Raw genomic sequence first — 16,865 nt, forward strand, 5'->3', positions numbered from 1 at the left:
GTGTGCAAAGGGAAAACTGAGACCAAGGCTCTGAAATGCTATTTCTGGCCCCATTTATATCATCTTTTCACTTCTAACTTGAAAGGGGTACATTTTAAGATGGCTTGTTTCTGTAATACTATCCAAAAAATGTAATTTCCAGAAGTAGCAGTCAATCAATAGTTACCACTTACTGGCACTGGCAGGAGATGTGAACTGTACAAATTATGTTCTTCAAAACTACAGAGCTTTCTTGGAGATATCACCATTATCACAACTATTTATAAATGGGTTTGAAAGCTACATATCAAGAAAAGATAATAATTAATTTAAGAATAATATAGGCACAAAATCAAATGGATACGAATGAATCAAGAAAAAATTTAGGCCAGAAATTGGAAAACTGGTCCCAATTAACCAAAAAATGAAACCGAAACAGTCTACCTACAAGACAGTGGGAGCCAGGATCCTCCACTGTCTTAAAATGAGGATGATAGATTATGGAAGGAACTGTATAAAGAAAAGAGTGAAACATTTAAGATCATTTTTTCAATCCTTACCCCTCCAATTTCTTGGTATCTGCACAGCAGGGAGCTGAAAGCAGGTTATTTGTTGATAGTGTTTGTTCATACCTTTTTTATATTTTGTGCATCAAAGCTCTGAGAGCACTAGGAAAGGTTTGCTTGGTTTTCTTCCCTCCTAATATATAATGTGCTTTCCAAAGGATTTGGGTTCTTTTCCACCTTCTTCTGAAGCACAGGAGATTGGCCACACACCATAGTTTCTTTGTTTTACGTCTTTTTCTGTTCTTTTCCTGGACAATCTGGGAGTTTTTTCCAACTAAAACCTTGCTTTTGCAAGACTTGGGATACTGAAAATGTCCTCAGCTGTCCTGGAGCATACTGTATGTGGGGGTTTTCATCTTTTACCACATATCTTAAGTTAGTTTTATAGCTGGTGAGGAAAGATTAGTACGTGCAACTGATGTTCAGTGTTTCCTTCAAAATAAAATGCCTAAAACATGGTATTTGTGACTGAGAGGGACTGGTCTTGATGACATAGTTGGTTCTTTGTGGTCCTGTATGGCAGTATTGCTTCATTATGCACAATTTTGTACTAAGTAGGCAATAAGTATAACATGAAGGAAATATTGGGACACCCAGGCAGAGTTTGGGGCTTGACTCTATGTCTGTGGTGAGCTAAGGGAAAACCCAAGATACAAACATTGCTGAACTGTGGTCAAAACCAGAATTGGACAGCACATTTGTGGTACAGTACAGGCTTTTGATTTCTACCTAGTTGCACCCAGACTTTATTCTTCATCCACCACTGCATCACATGGTTCTCCTGAAAGATACCTGTACAATTTCAAGACATAGACAATGAGGACTACTGACTATGATTAAGAATACAGGGTTATGGTACCCAACCAAAAGAGACCTTATCTTCTTTACATTTCTTTCTGAATCTGCCAATAGCAGATTATGTCAAAGTATCGCTGAGCACTTTGTGCACATGCATTATTCAAAACATGCACTTTTTTATTATAACTTTTACATGGGGAAAGCAGACATTGTTAAGATGTACTATGTAAACAAAATGTGGAGAAATCATCAATATGAACAAAATGATAATATTAGGCATTAACAGTGCCACCAAAGTTGATTGATATGCCTTAATAATGTCTTTCCACTTTCCTAAGGGAGAAAGAACAAAATGGAACTGAGACTTTCTTCTATTGGAGATGGTATTTTGTAAGTTCATTTTTCTTTTCAATCACTTCCGAGGAAGGGATTTTGCACTGAGAGTGTAATCTTCTTTTAAAGAACTCTCCTAGTGTGCTTCCCTTTATGAACTGACATTAGCTGTTATTAAAATATATATTTATTTACATGGAATTGAAAACACTCTTGTTTCATTTGGCTTCTACAAGTATACAGTAATACTAAATATATCGGGTCACTGTGCTCTTTAGATCATATTATTGCCTTTTAGATTCTGCTTGCAAATATAGGAATAGATTAGAGCAAACTATATTTTAATACATAGCAAAACACAAAGTACTTCAAAATATAATCATTCTTTTCCAACTGTTTTTTTTATGAGGTTTGCCTAAGGGTTTCACTTCATAAAAGCTAGGCGGGTATTCTGCAGTTTTTGCTGTCTAGAGACTTTTATTGCAGGGATTGAGATTATAAAGGTGGTTTGAGATTTCCAGGCTGAGCGCTTGTGTTCGTAAGGTAGAACCACTTTCCTGTAATGGCAAAGTTAAACCTGTGCAGGAGCATTAAAATTCTGGAGCAGGAAACAAACCACTCCCGTGGTTCCCTCAGCGCAAACCTGCCGTATGGACAGACGGTCTCGTCAGAAGGGCCCGACCCTCCGCTATACCAACAGCTGCAGCTGCCATGCAGCCCAGACCTCGCAGCACGTTCCCGCTGTTTCACCTGTGGAGCTCACTCACCCCTTCAGGTTAAATCGTTGGCTTACTGAAAGCAGCAAAACATTCCTCGCTTTGAAGATCTGAAGGCCAGAAAGGCAACTCTGACAGCGCTGTGTGCCTTCCTGCACGGCACAGGCCAAAGGAGGTTGCCCAGTGCCATCCCCACCAAACCTCTAGCTTTGCTCCACCTGTGCCATGTGCCCTGGAGAGGGAACTGATTATGGTTTGAAATGTGAATGGCATCATGACCCCAACATAAGCCTAGCTAAGATGCCTACATGAATGATCACTGCTCTGTCAAAAAACAAACAAACAAAAAATACACATGCATTTATGTCCATCCTGAATGTCTTTTCCATCTTGGTTCTTCCACTCACTATCTTTAGTAAGAGACTGAAGAAGTCCACTTTGGGGCATGCCTTTGGGCTTGCACATAGTTTCACCATTCTTTTCTGACCCCAGTCCAGTTTTTCTGTGCTTTGAAATTTGGACACCAGGTGCGGTGCTACCGCAATCCCATCACTGCTACTCCATCAAGGTACTGCCACTTCACCATCTGCTCCTGCTAGCCCCTCACCTGCACATCTGGGTACTGTGTTCACCCACGCAGCTACAACAGTACAGCTGGCACAGGCGCTCAGTTAATTTTACACCACAAGCCTTAAGTAGTTCCCAGTGCAACTGCACCCTAAGATACAGTCCCGCTAACAAGACGCATATGGGGCTTTGCCCCCCAGTGCACAGCCTTGTGTTCGGCAGCTTTAAAATGCAAGTTCAAAGGAATCCATGCCACCCCCAACACATCCCCGCTGCTCTAGCCTCCAAGGCTATCGACCGCTCCACCAGTTTCAACACCACTGCAAATTTTACAAATGATTATTGTTTCAGATCGCTCATAAAAATCCTTAAATTAGATTAGAGATGTTAAATTAGCGCTAGAATCCATCCTTGCAGGAACTTGTCAGACACACCCCACTTTGGATGACACTTTTCCATTCGCAATTATATCTTGTGATTTAGCAGATTAACTGGTATCCAAACCACTTAGTAATGGCTCATCAGGATATTTACATACTGCTAATATTTTCAGCGAGATGGCAGGTTTCAATTGTTTTGCAGAAACTAAAATATACTGTGCTGAACCAGATAAAAAACTGAGCAAACCAGTGGTTCATAAACCTATAGCATTACTATTATCTATTTTTAATTCTTTACTTATTCAGTGCTCTTCTATTTTTGCATGACTTTTCTCCAGAGGGTTGATAGATTAATTGCTCTATATTTTGTTGGGTCATTCAATTTACCCTTTTAAATTGTGGCACAATATTAGCTCTGGCACCCCTCAGCCATCATGCTACAAGATTTGCTAAAAATCAGTGCAAATGTTTCATAAAACTCCTCAGGCGGTCCTTTCAATGCTTCTGGATATAAGCACTATAGTCCTGAGATTTAAAACTGTTTAACTTCAATAGTTGCTGTTTAACATCCTCCCTAATTAATAATAGAAGAGAAAATGTTTGTTACCATGCTGAGATATGAAAGCACAATTCTGCTTCTTTCTGAGCACAGAACAAACATTTATTGAATAGTTCTGAGGCAAAACTTTTGGGGAGAGGTAGTATTTTTGTTAGACTAACTGATGGTATTGATCATACTGATAGCTGGTTAATAAAAGATTGTATCACTCCCTTTGGAACTTGCCTTACCTAAATCCTTAAACCATCATGGCTCCAACAGCACTATTACAAGAAAAATTCTGGTTTTCTAGTATCAAGACTGATAATTTTATCATCCTTGTCTATGATCTTCCCTGTACCAGTTCTAAGGTTTCATTTGCTCCCCATACATTTAAAGAATTTCTTTAAAGCAAACAGTTATAGATTGTTCAGCACTGTCTTTAGCCTCTTTTACCAATTTTCTGAATTTTCTTGTAGATTTAAGAGGCTCACATTCCCCATTTGTTATATCAGGGCTTTTTTGGCTCTGTATGAATGTGTATAAATGTATTTGGTTTCACATATAATTGCTGCTCTTGCTTCTGATCTACAGCAGGCTGTAGCCTGTTTTTCCCCGATTGCTGAATTGTAGGGGCTTGAAATTTAATAAGCCTTTCTTGGAGAGTTTTCTATTATCATCTGGACTCTGATGTTTCAATTTTTCTCATTATCTTTTTTGTCTTTTGAGAATTATTCCTTTTTAGAGCAGAGAGAAAGAGAGGGAGAGAGATTGCTGGATATATCTACCTTTCAGTTAGGATCAGCAAATGCAGTTGGGTTTGATCACTTACATTTCAGCAATGCTTTTTACTTTTATGTGCAGCAATCAAGTTGCCTTATGCATGAGAGTAATATCTAATACAGATTTTTCCTACGGTGGCTTCAGTTCTTTTGTCATTAGAAAACTCTCTCTCATTTTTAGAAACTCTGAGGATTTGGTATGAGTGGAAGTATGGATATATGCTTCCAAATTTCAAACAATCGCTGGCTCCCAGGCCAGTGGTACGCAGGCCTGTGACCATCAGCATGTGAGAGCTCTTAGCCTTGAGCAGTAAATCGCTCCAGGGTACAAACAGCCTCTCTGATGTAGAGAGCACCTCCAATTCAACCACAAGCACCCAAATAGACACACATATCTGGTGCCTAATTTAATTAAGAGGCTACAGTCAGTGATTTGGGCACTCCAGCTACTTAAGTCTTCCTACCAGATCTCAATAACACTAAAGATATCCAATTTCTTATCACAAATGGGTATGTGCAGTTCCTCTTGTTTATTGCCTGAGCTTCTAGTATTGATAGAAAGGCTATTAAAGGGTTGCTTTTCTTTAAACCCCCAGTTCCTTGGTTCTTTACATCTGAGTTTAGGTTATATAACTTGAGCAAATGTACAGTGTTGGTGCTCTTTCATTCACTCTCATTTGTATGCTAGTTTGAAATCTCTGGGGTTAATTTAGTCAGGTAACTCCCCAGAAGATGGGAGGCCTTCTTAGACCCAAGGCAATTCACACCTCTCCCAGCCCTCCCTCTCTGCGTGCACTTATCTGTGCTGTCACCCATATGTGTGCAATGTGAATACACTGCAGGCATAAAACTCTCCCTCTTCCATTTAAAAGGCACAGAGCTGAACAAGAGCAATCATGCAGAGAATCACACCCAAAGCCTTTCTTAAATGTACATTTTCCCATATCTTCATGTCTCCCACCTAAATCCCATGATGCTTAAGCCTAGGGGTGCCCTCCTCTCACGAGCATCTCAAATCTATTTACCACAGAAAGGTCTTTTGTATGTCCAAACAGCATAGTGATGTATGCCTACTATCCAGAAATTATTAACTACACTGGTTTTGCTGACTGTCTGCGTGATCCTCTAGGCAGGACATATCACGTGCCTCCAGTCATACTAATCACATCATTTCCCTAGGGTATTAAGCATTATGACCACTAGGATATGACCTGCTGCTCCTCTAGTACCTGCAGGTTATGAGGAAGACTTTCCATCCTGATGCAAACTTGCAGCATCAACAGAGGCCTGGAATACTAAATATCCCCTCTCAAATACATATACCCATGTGGCAAACCCCAGCTCCCCCAAGCATTGTTCCTCCGAGCCTGTTGCTGCTGTTATAAATAAAACTGCATGCTGGCTATTTTGTTTTCATTACCTGGTGTTCCCGAGGCGATTCAGCGCAGCCTTGGGATGAGCTGCAGAGATTAGCTCTGAGCATGCAGCCCTCAGGGATGGACTGTTGTCAACTTTTCTCATTTTTTCCTGAAAGGGAGAGGAAATTTGACAAGTGCAGCTAGTCTTGATAACAAAGTCATGGTGGGAAATCAAGAGAGAGAGGTGCCAGTTGCCGTGTTGTTTCTCCTTCTGTTCCCTTGGCGCTTATGAGTCTATTTAAATCCTTTCTCATGTCCACAAAGAGTGGGACACATCATGTCTGCAAAAACCAGCCTTCTGGTCTTCACACAGGAAGCGGTAAAACTTAAGCAAGTCACTGGAGAACATCAGCTGGGCTAGAGAGCCCAGCTCTCTAACTGCAATGGCATCAAGAATGTTTTAGCAAAGCCACCTAGAAAAGGTATTTACATTTTAAACAGGCAGCAGGCTAAATCTTCCTATGGATCACTGCAGTAAACAACCATTATCTTCAGTGGGACAGATCTGCAGATAATCAGGTCAATACAAGTTCTTAGTGCAGAACTCTGGCCCTATGGACAACTGTAATCTTTAGGTACATAATTAGAGAATATTGATAGAAATTGGGAGCTTAGATTCTCTCTGCAATATGAGACACACAACTGTGATGGAAATGCTGTGTCTGTTGCCAAAAAAAAAAAAAAATCTCTGAAAACTTAGAAAAGATTCCCAAAAATATCCTGAGAATCCTGAAGGTACTGGAAAGCACATTTAAGAACAAGAGATTCAAGGGGCTCAAGCTATTTATCCTATCAAGACTGAGGGGTTACTTTGTTAGGTCCTAAAAATTCCTATATGGGGAAAATGAATTTGACCAGAATTCAGTCTGCGAACTAGCAGTCAAATATATCAATGACCAGATGGCTAGAACCTGAAGTTGGACAAAATGAGACTAGAAATTCAATGCAGTTTTTAACAATGTTTATACTTAATCACTGGACCAATTTACCAAAGGTAAATTGGATTCTCCATCACAGGAAAGCATTACATTAAAAGGGGAGGGTTTGGGTTGGTTTGGTTTCACTAATAATTCAAATAAGAGTGAATTCAGGGCAGTGTGACCTTGAAGGTTGCTTTTAGCTCTTCAACCTCTTATTCTTCTGCTCCCTTTCTCCTGTTCCTGACCTGCAGGAGAGGCAGAAAGCTGTCCTGCCTTCTGCCATTGAGCCCTGCGGTAACCAACATGGTTACTGCAGGGGCAACCTCGGACCTCAGGAGATACAGAAAGGGATCGTGGACAGAGCACCCTCTTCTCCAGTTAGGCCATCTGAGATAACCAAATGTGAGCCTATTCGTGCCCTCATGCCGTTTTATTTTCGTTTCCTTAGATACACAGTGTCCAGCCACCTCTGAGGTTAGAGCCCATCCCCATGGGATTCAGCTCCTTGTCACTAAGGCTCTATCAGCCTCATGCTGGCATATTTTTTTCCTGACGTGAATAATACAGAAGCTTCGTCACTCAGTATTCCTGACTGCAGCAACAGTCTCAAGTTTATGGTTTCAGTAAGAAAACCAGACAACACAAGGAGAAAGGAGCAAGCAGCACAAGGGCCTTTTAATTCCCACATGATTATTCTTCGGAGAGCCCCACACTGCAGAAACGCTTATCTACCCTCCCTCTCACGTTCATCTTGGTAGGGCAGAAGCCCCTTTTTAAGGGCTTGTTTACACACAGGCATGCTCAGGAGCATCAAGGCAAATCTACTGTAGGCAGGAGACTGTGCATAATTCAAAGCACATTAAGTCTGCAAGAAGATGTTAAAATGGCTTCAGGGTCCTTATGCATCGGCCCGGTATGACTGAGCTGCAGTGACAGAGGGCACTGCCTTTCCCACCTCTCTGTCCTCCCCGCTCGCTTTCCATGGCCAACGCAAGAGCGCGAGAGCCATGGGAGGTGCAATTCCCAGCGCCATGGGTCACGGACCGAGAGTCAATCCGAATCGCAATTGATTGCGCATTCAATTAATAAGCAAGATTGATCACTGCAGTGAGGCTGAAGGCAGGCCAAGCTACGACCCTGCCGGAGGAAGAGTTTCCAGCTAGAGCAGGGAACAGACTGCTAATCTGCCAAATCTTCCCCACATGAATCACCTGAGTTTGTGCAGTAGAGTCTTTAATTCACTATAATTCAATTCTCTGAGGCGTAAACTACAGAGAGCTACAGCCGCTTAAACTCCTGAGTGAGAGCATCCAGGCATGCTATGAATTTTGTTCAGTGTCTTCACACCTTCGTTTCAATTTCTACTTCTCATGCAGATGTGGACCAAGAGGCATATAACTGCTTTTCAGACTCAGTCTCATGCACAGTCTTAAAACTTTGACCTGAAACTGGTTTTTTGAAAAGCTGTCTATGCAACTCCTGCCCTGCTTCGCTGATGACATCTTTTACCAAGCCTGCTGCAAGAAGTGCATTTTCTTCAAAATACTGTATTTGTGATTAGGTATGAAGTGCTTACACGTCTCATTTGTACCTGATACCGCCTTCTGCGGGGAATTTTTTAGTTGGTTTACATATATAACAGAGTTCCAGCTGAAATAAAAATTCCAGTTCCTTGCATCTGGGGAATGTATAAATTCTGAATGCATAAGGTCTTTAAAATTGAGTTTCTTTAATGAGGTATGGGTCATAAGCACTTCTGCTCTTTCTCCATATCACTAAACTACTGTGAAGATTAAGGCAGTGAGGTTCAGAAATGTGTTTTAATCATTACAGACAGTTTATGTAAGAATTGTTATTTTAGATCCATGCTGCTGAATACTTGGACATAAAACCTAGCTGTTTTAAGAATAGCATGCATTTTGAATTGTCTTTTATTCAAAGTCAATTAATATGTATATAGAAAGCTAAAACTAACCTTTAAAAATCAATGACATCTTTTATATTTAAAACTATAACTGCTTGAATCATCATTATTTTGTCCCAGAATGTGGCTTCTTTTGATCTCTAAGGACAGCTCTTCCCCATACCCTCACCTAGAGAGGTGTTAAGGAAATTGGCCCAGTAGAATTTCAAGCTTAAACATTACTATTTCAACACTTTTATATTTAGTTCAGAGATTCTGGTTGGGTATTTGGTTGTTTAAGAAAATTATTTTTTCCCCATATATCATTGGTATACCAGTCTGAATTTGTAGAAATGATCCCAGCTCAGTAGAGGCTGATCCCTACCAGTCAGGAATCTGCCCTCGTACATGTAAATCACCTCTTGCATTAATATAGTAAGTGTGGCGGACAGATGAATGAATTTTTTGCCTTAAACATTTCCTGGTGCATGGGGTGCAGGCAGGCCACAACCCCGAACACGCCATCCGTCCCTGGCGGAAACAGGACTGGGCTGCTGCGACCCCCCCGAGATGGTCTCCCTGCGACCACCCAGGACGCACCGAGCCTGCACTGAACGAGACCACAATCGGGCAGAGACTTTGGGATCTGGACTGTAAATTATTGTCTGTTTTTAGCACAACTTCTATAAAACGTGCTTGGCATGAATGGCTAAATTTGCTGAAGCCTTAGGCCGCACTCCCTAGTTCAGTGAGAAAGGGCCCCAGAGCTGGTGCAGGCGGGAATGATAAGGGAGTTACCAGCAATTTGCATTCCTGTGCACTGCTGAAACAGTGCTAATTGCTGGAGTTACCACCTTCTTTGTCAGGACCTTGAGAGCTAATGGCTGGACCCAAGAATGGAGACACACCTGTCAGCAGAAACGGCAACAGTAAACGGCCTACCTAGGGACAGTGATGAGACCCAAATATTACTATTGGTGTGAACTACCACGTGAGGGGTGGGAAAACTTCATTTGAAAAAGCTATAATTGCCAAGGGATTTCTTTGTTTGGCCCCCCTCTTGCTCCCTCTCTCGGCCCTCGTCCCTCACTCCTCGTCCCTCGTCCCTCGTCGGAGGCACCCAGCTTGAGCTGTGAATCGAATGGAGTCAGCGGAACATCATCGGCCTCGGAGTGGTGGTAGCTAGCTTCCTCTCTCCTTTTCCAACTTTCTCTATCTTTTCCCCTTACCCTTGTTCTGTTCCCCTCTTCCCTTTGCCTCCCCTTCGCTTTTCCCCCACCTTTTCTCTCCACTTCGTGGAAAGTAAAGTTAAAAGGTTGTACAATATTTGACCAGATTTAGCGTCTTAATCTCGTCCTTGGGATCGTAACGAAACCCTCCCGATATTGGATCGGGACAGTAAGTAATTATATCTGTTCTTATTTGACCCTTTCTAGAAGAAGAAGCATTGGAAGTGAACCAGGAATATTGTCTTAGAAATGTTAGTTGCAACTGGAAAGCAATCAGCAGGTCCAGCTAGTCAATTATTTCCAGACTTCCTCAACCAGCACCTTTTCTGCAAAACATTAGTGGTGGCCTCCAGGAAGAGTGGAAACCATTTGACTCATGTTCCTTGCAGCGGCTGATTAGCTCAGGTCCTCCAACGCTTGGAGATCTTTGCTGGCCCCTCAGGACACCTCTTCCATAGCAGAGCCACAATGCAGCTGTCCAGGTTGCCACCAGGCAGCTGGAGAGGGCACCCGCATCCCCGTCACACTGGCACTTCTGCCACCTCTACCCTACATGTGCTTTTTCCGTATAGCAAACGGGCTGCAGCTGGGGACGAGCTACCTCGCGCTTTCTATGGGTGGGAGCACGCGTACAGCAGTTACCATGTCCAAGCTAACTCAGTGCATGCTCACCTTTCCATATCATAACCAATTTACACAGCACCACTGCTAATAACCCTTTGTACCTGGAGAAGCAAACTGCTTTGGAAACAGTGACTTAGTTTGTCCCGATTTCACTCCAGTTCCCTGCTGACTGCGAACAAGCTCTTACAACTTGTCTCACTTTTCTAATTAAAAGTATTATCTTGGTGCAGGGCTAGAATTTAAGGCATCAGACTGGACTCCAGCCTCAGCTAAGCAACAGTGCTGGTTAGATAAGTATCCGGAAAGCCTCGCAGAGGCTTTGCTGTTTCTGAAACAAACTGTAATGATACCATAAATAAAGAGTGGTACACAGGAGAGTTCAAATTGGATTTTGGCCTTATTCGAGTAATAAAAGGGCAGCACCTTTTAACTAGGATACTAAAAACCCTTCTGTAAGGGGTCCTTTAGAAATGAAATCCAATAAACAGACACAATTAAAAGAGAAAGAGAAAAGAAAAGGGCAATACAAGGATAGCCAGTTTTCCTACTTGAAGTGGAGATAATAATTGAATATACAAAGCACCCAGTCGTAAGAAAACATATGAGGACATCGATCACTTTAAACCTTAATCCCCAAGCAAATAGTAGTCTCTTTCTTCCCTCTAAAAATAGAACTGCATCTTTAACCATGTCAGAGGAGTAGATAATAACCATCAAGAACCCACAGAGACTTGACGACCAGCATGAAGATTTTCCTCTGTATGACAAACAGCACAATTTTAGCTTTCCAAACATAAATGGGAAATGGCATAGGGGAAATCATAGTCTACTGAGAGGAATTTTTTCTGGGCAGGATAATAACAGTTTTCTTAGCCTATGTCACACACATAACTGGTTCTCTTATACATTAATGAATTTGTATCTCTGGCTTTACACTGAAATAGTCCTCTCTCAGGTCTTTCTTCCACACACCATTGTGGAAGAAACTCCCATAGGTCCATATAAACACACACTCCCATAGGTCCATAAAAATGAATGATTTTACTAATATAAAGAGAGATCTACCACTGTTAAGCCTCATCAATGAGATCAGAGACAGGGCCCTGCTGTCTGCTCCTGAAAGTGTATTATTTTTTGTTAGATCACCTTTGTTCATAACATGGCCATTGAAAATTTAATGTTCTTAAATATATCACTGTCAAACTTTATTGCACATCCATGGAGGGAAGTAATTTCATGAAGTGATGGACTATGAAAGATACTAAATATAGATTTATCAGAAATTCTTGCTGAAGGTAAGTGAATCCTTTCTGCCAGCTGGAATATAGAGCTATAGTCAAGCTATTTTCTTACCTGTCTATCACTCTTGATGTAGAGAAAATGATGACCACTGAGTTTTAAAATCAGATTATCACTGCTGTGCCTGTAAGCCTGTTTTTAAGTATACAGTGTTTGTCTTATCTCTGGAATGAAAACAGTTGCAGTCTCTAGACTGTTTGGCTAGAATTTACAGATTAAAACAAACCATTAGAAAAAAACATCCCCTTTATGATGAAGTCCAATTCCTACATAGTGTGTAAAGACCATAGTTCCCAAGACCAAACTCAAGAGCTAGTGGCCGACAAGCTGAAGGAGAGCACAGGGAGATGATCTCAGCTCTGCACCATCTGAGGCCATGCAAGCAAATTCTCCGCTCCACCAGAGCAACAAGACAGCACATGGGCCAGCTGAATCATTTCTTCAAAGGAAGTGCACAGCACCTGACTAGAATATCAACAAACCAACCTGTAGGTCCCAAGTTGCTTTTGTCTCCATTTCTCACAGAAATTCAGGAAGACTGGGAAGAGGAACATAGCAGCTGCAGACTTAGACAGGGTAGAACCAAGTTTCTTTACTTTAAATATTTTCCTTCTGAAAAAAACAAACAAAAACAAAAAACCCTGGTTCCCTTTAAAACAATCACCAGCGTATTTTAACTCATAATGTTATAATGTTTCATGTTTCTGCTGGTGCTTTCCTATTACGTGCACTGGCTCTTCAGTTTTTGCCATACAATCGCACGTTTTTGCATCCCTAATTTGCAGGTTTATTCGCCACGGGCAGCTCCTGTGACAAGATACAACTATATGTGCCCACGCTATAACCACTGACACATCTGTGACTCTCAGCATCAGGAAAAGAAGACATTAATGTAGAAGCCAAGTGTTTCATAATGCCCTCACAAAGAGTTAAGTAACCCAAAAGCACAGTATATTGAGTATCTCCCCTTCTATCCCACCAAGCAGAGGACAGCCCATTGCTTCTAGAGCTGAAGTCCCTGCTGTGGACTTGAGGTCTGCAAAGTCCTGCAGGCTGATCAGCCCTGTGCAGAGGGATATAATACACCTGAAGGCAAGGTGGGGACTCTAGGACTGCTGAGGGGAAAGTCTGTGTTGCAAGTGATCAGCTAGCTAAGGCACAGCCAAGCAAGATGCAGAAGCTTAGAAACAGATTAGAAGATTGTGCTAATAACTACTTTGCTTCTGCCTTTTTGTTATTCTTTGTGGCTAGGCAGAATTGTCCATTTAGTCTGAAAAGAACTGCAAGACTCAGCCATCCTTGTGAAACTTTGCCTGTGTATTCATGGTGCGCATTTCACATATTCTGGCCCTTAAAGGTCAGATCTTGGCTTAGCCCCTTTCCACCACTGAGGAAGCAGTAATGGGATTTATTAAGAGCTCAACACTTTCTCTAGTGGAGATGATGCCCTTGTCTGAGTATTCATGAGTGTGGCTATTGCCCACTGAAGGTAGACTCGAGGATGGCCATGGCAGGCATGACCATGCAGCTGTTCAGCTTGTTACCCCTGATTGTGGCCAACAGCAGAGGCTTACGGGAGCATATGGAAACAGAGAAAAGCCTGCGGTGCTGCTTTCCAGTGCTGTTGCCCACTCTGCAGGCATTTGCAGTCCTGAGGAGAGCTTTATGAGCTAACTTCAGAGAGCATCCTCGCTGTGACGGCGCCTGCCCATCCCAACCAATCAAAGCAGCCAGGTGGCTGGCCAGCAAGCCAAGAAGGATCCAGTGCAGCCTTGCAGCCCCCTGGGTCCTCTAAGAATTTCCCCCAAGACCCTTGGTTAGAAGGGGAAGAGGTGATGGCTGATGTCCATTATTGTCCTGTGGACAAAATGGAGATGGTGGAGAATCAGTAGCGAACAGACATGCAATGGAAAGGAGTAGGCAAGCTGGAAATGTGCTACAGGGGACAAAGGTAGTGAAATGATATGAAAGATAACTAAGGAAGAATTGGAAATCAAGAAAAAGAGGATGAAGGAGCAAAAGAAAATAATGAAAGACAAGAAATACAGGATAAAACAGGCATGAGGAAAAAAGGGGGATAAAGAGAAGGAAAAAAGTGGTATGGACACCAAAGAATGGTATGAAACAATGAAGACTTCAGTCACAGGTAAAGAGAAAATGCAGTGGAATAAAAAAATTGAAATCAGTGGGAATAGCTTTGTTTTAATTGACAAAACTGCTATTCTCAAATCATCTAATAAAATGACACTCCGCAGCAATTCTACTCAGTGCACGTTCATTAGATGCTGGCTTTAATTTTAGTGCTTTTTAATATGTGTAACAAGCAAACAAAATAACATGGGGCAGAGATTCAGACATTTCCCGTGTTCCCACACATGCAGGAATGTGTTCGTAAAAGCATGCATTACCACTGCAAGGCCAGTCTCCTCGTGTCCCCCCCACCCCTGCGAAGGGGCATCCACAAGAAGTAATGCAGAGCACTGGAAGTTGGGCTCCTGCCCTGAAATGCAACCGGCAGGAGCAAATTTCCTTCCACTGACTTTGGCTAATTTTATTCTGAGGAAGTGAAGTACATTAGGCTCTCTCCAATGTGACTACACCGTGAGATCATTTAATCCAAAACAGTATCCTTCCAGCCAGTTGTAGAATCAAAAAAAAGTACCTCACATTTAGCAATATTGCACTCATAGGTTTGGGGTTCAATGTTCCATCATCCACTTTTTTCACTGATAATTACTTAGATCAAGATCATGAAACTGAGCTTATAAGCTGTTACTTATAAATAGGGGATTCACTTTAGAGCATTTCAAGTTTTCTCAGGAATGATTGTTTGTCTCACCCATTTTGCATCTTGGTTATGTATGGCCATTGCATATTAATAAGTTTGATAAAGAAACTTGCTATTTTTGACATACAGAGAAAGAGGCTTTGGCCTATTATCTACATACATTCAAAAAACCCTCTAGGGTTTTATTGATGACAATCAATAACAGGTACTATGTCCCATAGCTGTTATTATCTGCTATTATCTAGTCTGAAAAAATTGTAAACTGAAAAACCTGATTTATTTCACTTGACTTCTAAGTGAAAATAATTAAGTTTTTTATTTCATTCCATTTTCATCAACAGTCAGGAATATTTTCTGAGTGCATCTACCTAAGATTTTATCATATGAGTTTAACTGGCTTAATTCAAACTAACTTAGCACATTGGTAAAAAAACAAGTGTAGTCTCTAAATATTCATTCCTTTACAATTGGCTCCAATACTCTTTTATGGGTCAGTGTTACCTGCCCATTTCACTCATCTCCACTAATTTTAGCTTTATCATGAGCTGTCCTCACGGTTCACTAACTAAGCCTAATTGATACCACTAGAGCAAAACACCAGTTCCAGGAGATAGGCAAGTCGTGTTATCATAGCCAAGGGAGATAACCACTTCTGTTTAAAAATGAGTATTCAAAGTGCTCAGGTATTAATTTAGGTTGCCTTATGGGCGTGCAAGGAGGGCTCTGTGCTCCATCTGGAGGCATCAGAGCACACCTGAAAGGAGGCCCTCTTCAGGCTGACAGACTGCCCTGTTGTTGCTGTTAATACAGACCTGAGTATCAAACAGGTTGTGATAGCATCCAAAGTGGTCTGGCTGCTCAACAGTATTGCATCATCATTTAACCACAACTTTCAGTAGGCCTAAGAACAGTATTAAGTGTAAAAGAACAGACAGATGTAGGTACGGACATGGATGATCTAGGTATCAAATAACTGTCAGAGACTGGATAGTCTAAGAAAGCACTATTTAGGCTAATTGGAGGCTGGATACCCAGGAAATGCTGGATGTTCCAGAGATGGGCTGGGGTTTTCCCACATGCAAAAAAGCCAAAAGAAGAAGACTGTAAAGTAGTGAACAGAAATAATTTTTGCCTTAAGAGTTATTTAAAGTGGTAGGATCCTATCCTATTACCTTAAGATTTAGACACCTTTATAATAGTAATATGGAAGCTTAAAGAAGGGTCTGGAAACAGCATTCATCTGCCCCTGGGCCAGTGTTTGTCCAGATGTTCCTATCTGCAAATGCCCAACTTCTTCCTGAAACATAATTGCCGCATTTGTTAATCAGTCAAAATTTCTACCATAACAGGTTAATTCCCTATTATTGTTCTTTAGTATAATCTTTCCTTTGGTTTTTAAGTATCTGTTTTCTCTTTCTACATAGATTTACATTCTCAGTATCCCCAGCATCACTAGTTGCAGGCACTCCCCGTCACAGCAGCACGATTTAGCCGTGTTGCACTGTATGGCACTGCTCGCTATTCACCCAGTGCATCGCATGATCAGATGGGTAGATACGCTCCTTTGCACCTGTTACCATGACAGCGTTGTCTCCTTGAGGTGCCTTCCTTGAACTCTTGCACTTCCCAGAGAAGGGGGTCAAATAACAATTACCTGAGTTAATGACATCAATTATACACCTGGAGACAGCACCATTTCCAACAGCTTCCAGAGAAGAGTTAAGCTCTACAGAGAGATAAAGATAGAGCCTAATGCTCAAAGACCAAAGGAATTACACAGCGCATGAGTAGGCCAAGTAGCTAAAAGGCTGTCTAGCCTGCCAGATTTCACATCCTCTGGGTAGCTTTAGGGGATATGCCGTAGCCACCGAATCTGACCTACCACAGTCAGTGTCGGCTCAGATCGGACAGCTGGCAGGAGCATGGAAAAAAAAATGGATGTTGCTGCAGTCTGCCTCTGTCAAAAGGGGTTTTATTATATTATTTTTAACTTGGGAAAATGCGACCTCAGAAGAACAGAAGATG

Source organism: Dromaius novaehollandiae, chromosome 3 (genome assembly GCF_036370855.1).
Source record: "Dromaius novaehollandiae isolate bDroNov1 chromosome 3, bDroNov1.hap1, whole genome shotgun sequence".
Lineage (NCBI taxonomy): Eukaryota > Metazoa > Chordata > Aves > Casuariiformes > Dromaiidae > Dromaius > Dromaius novaehollandiae.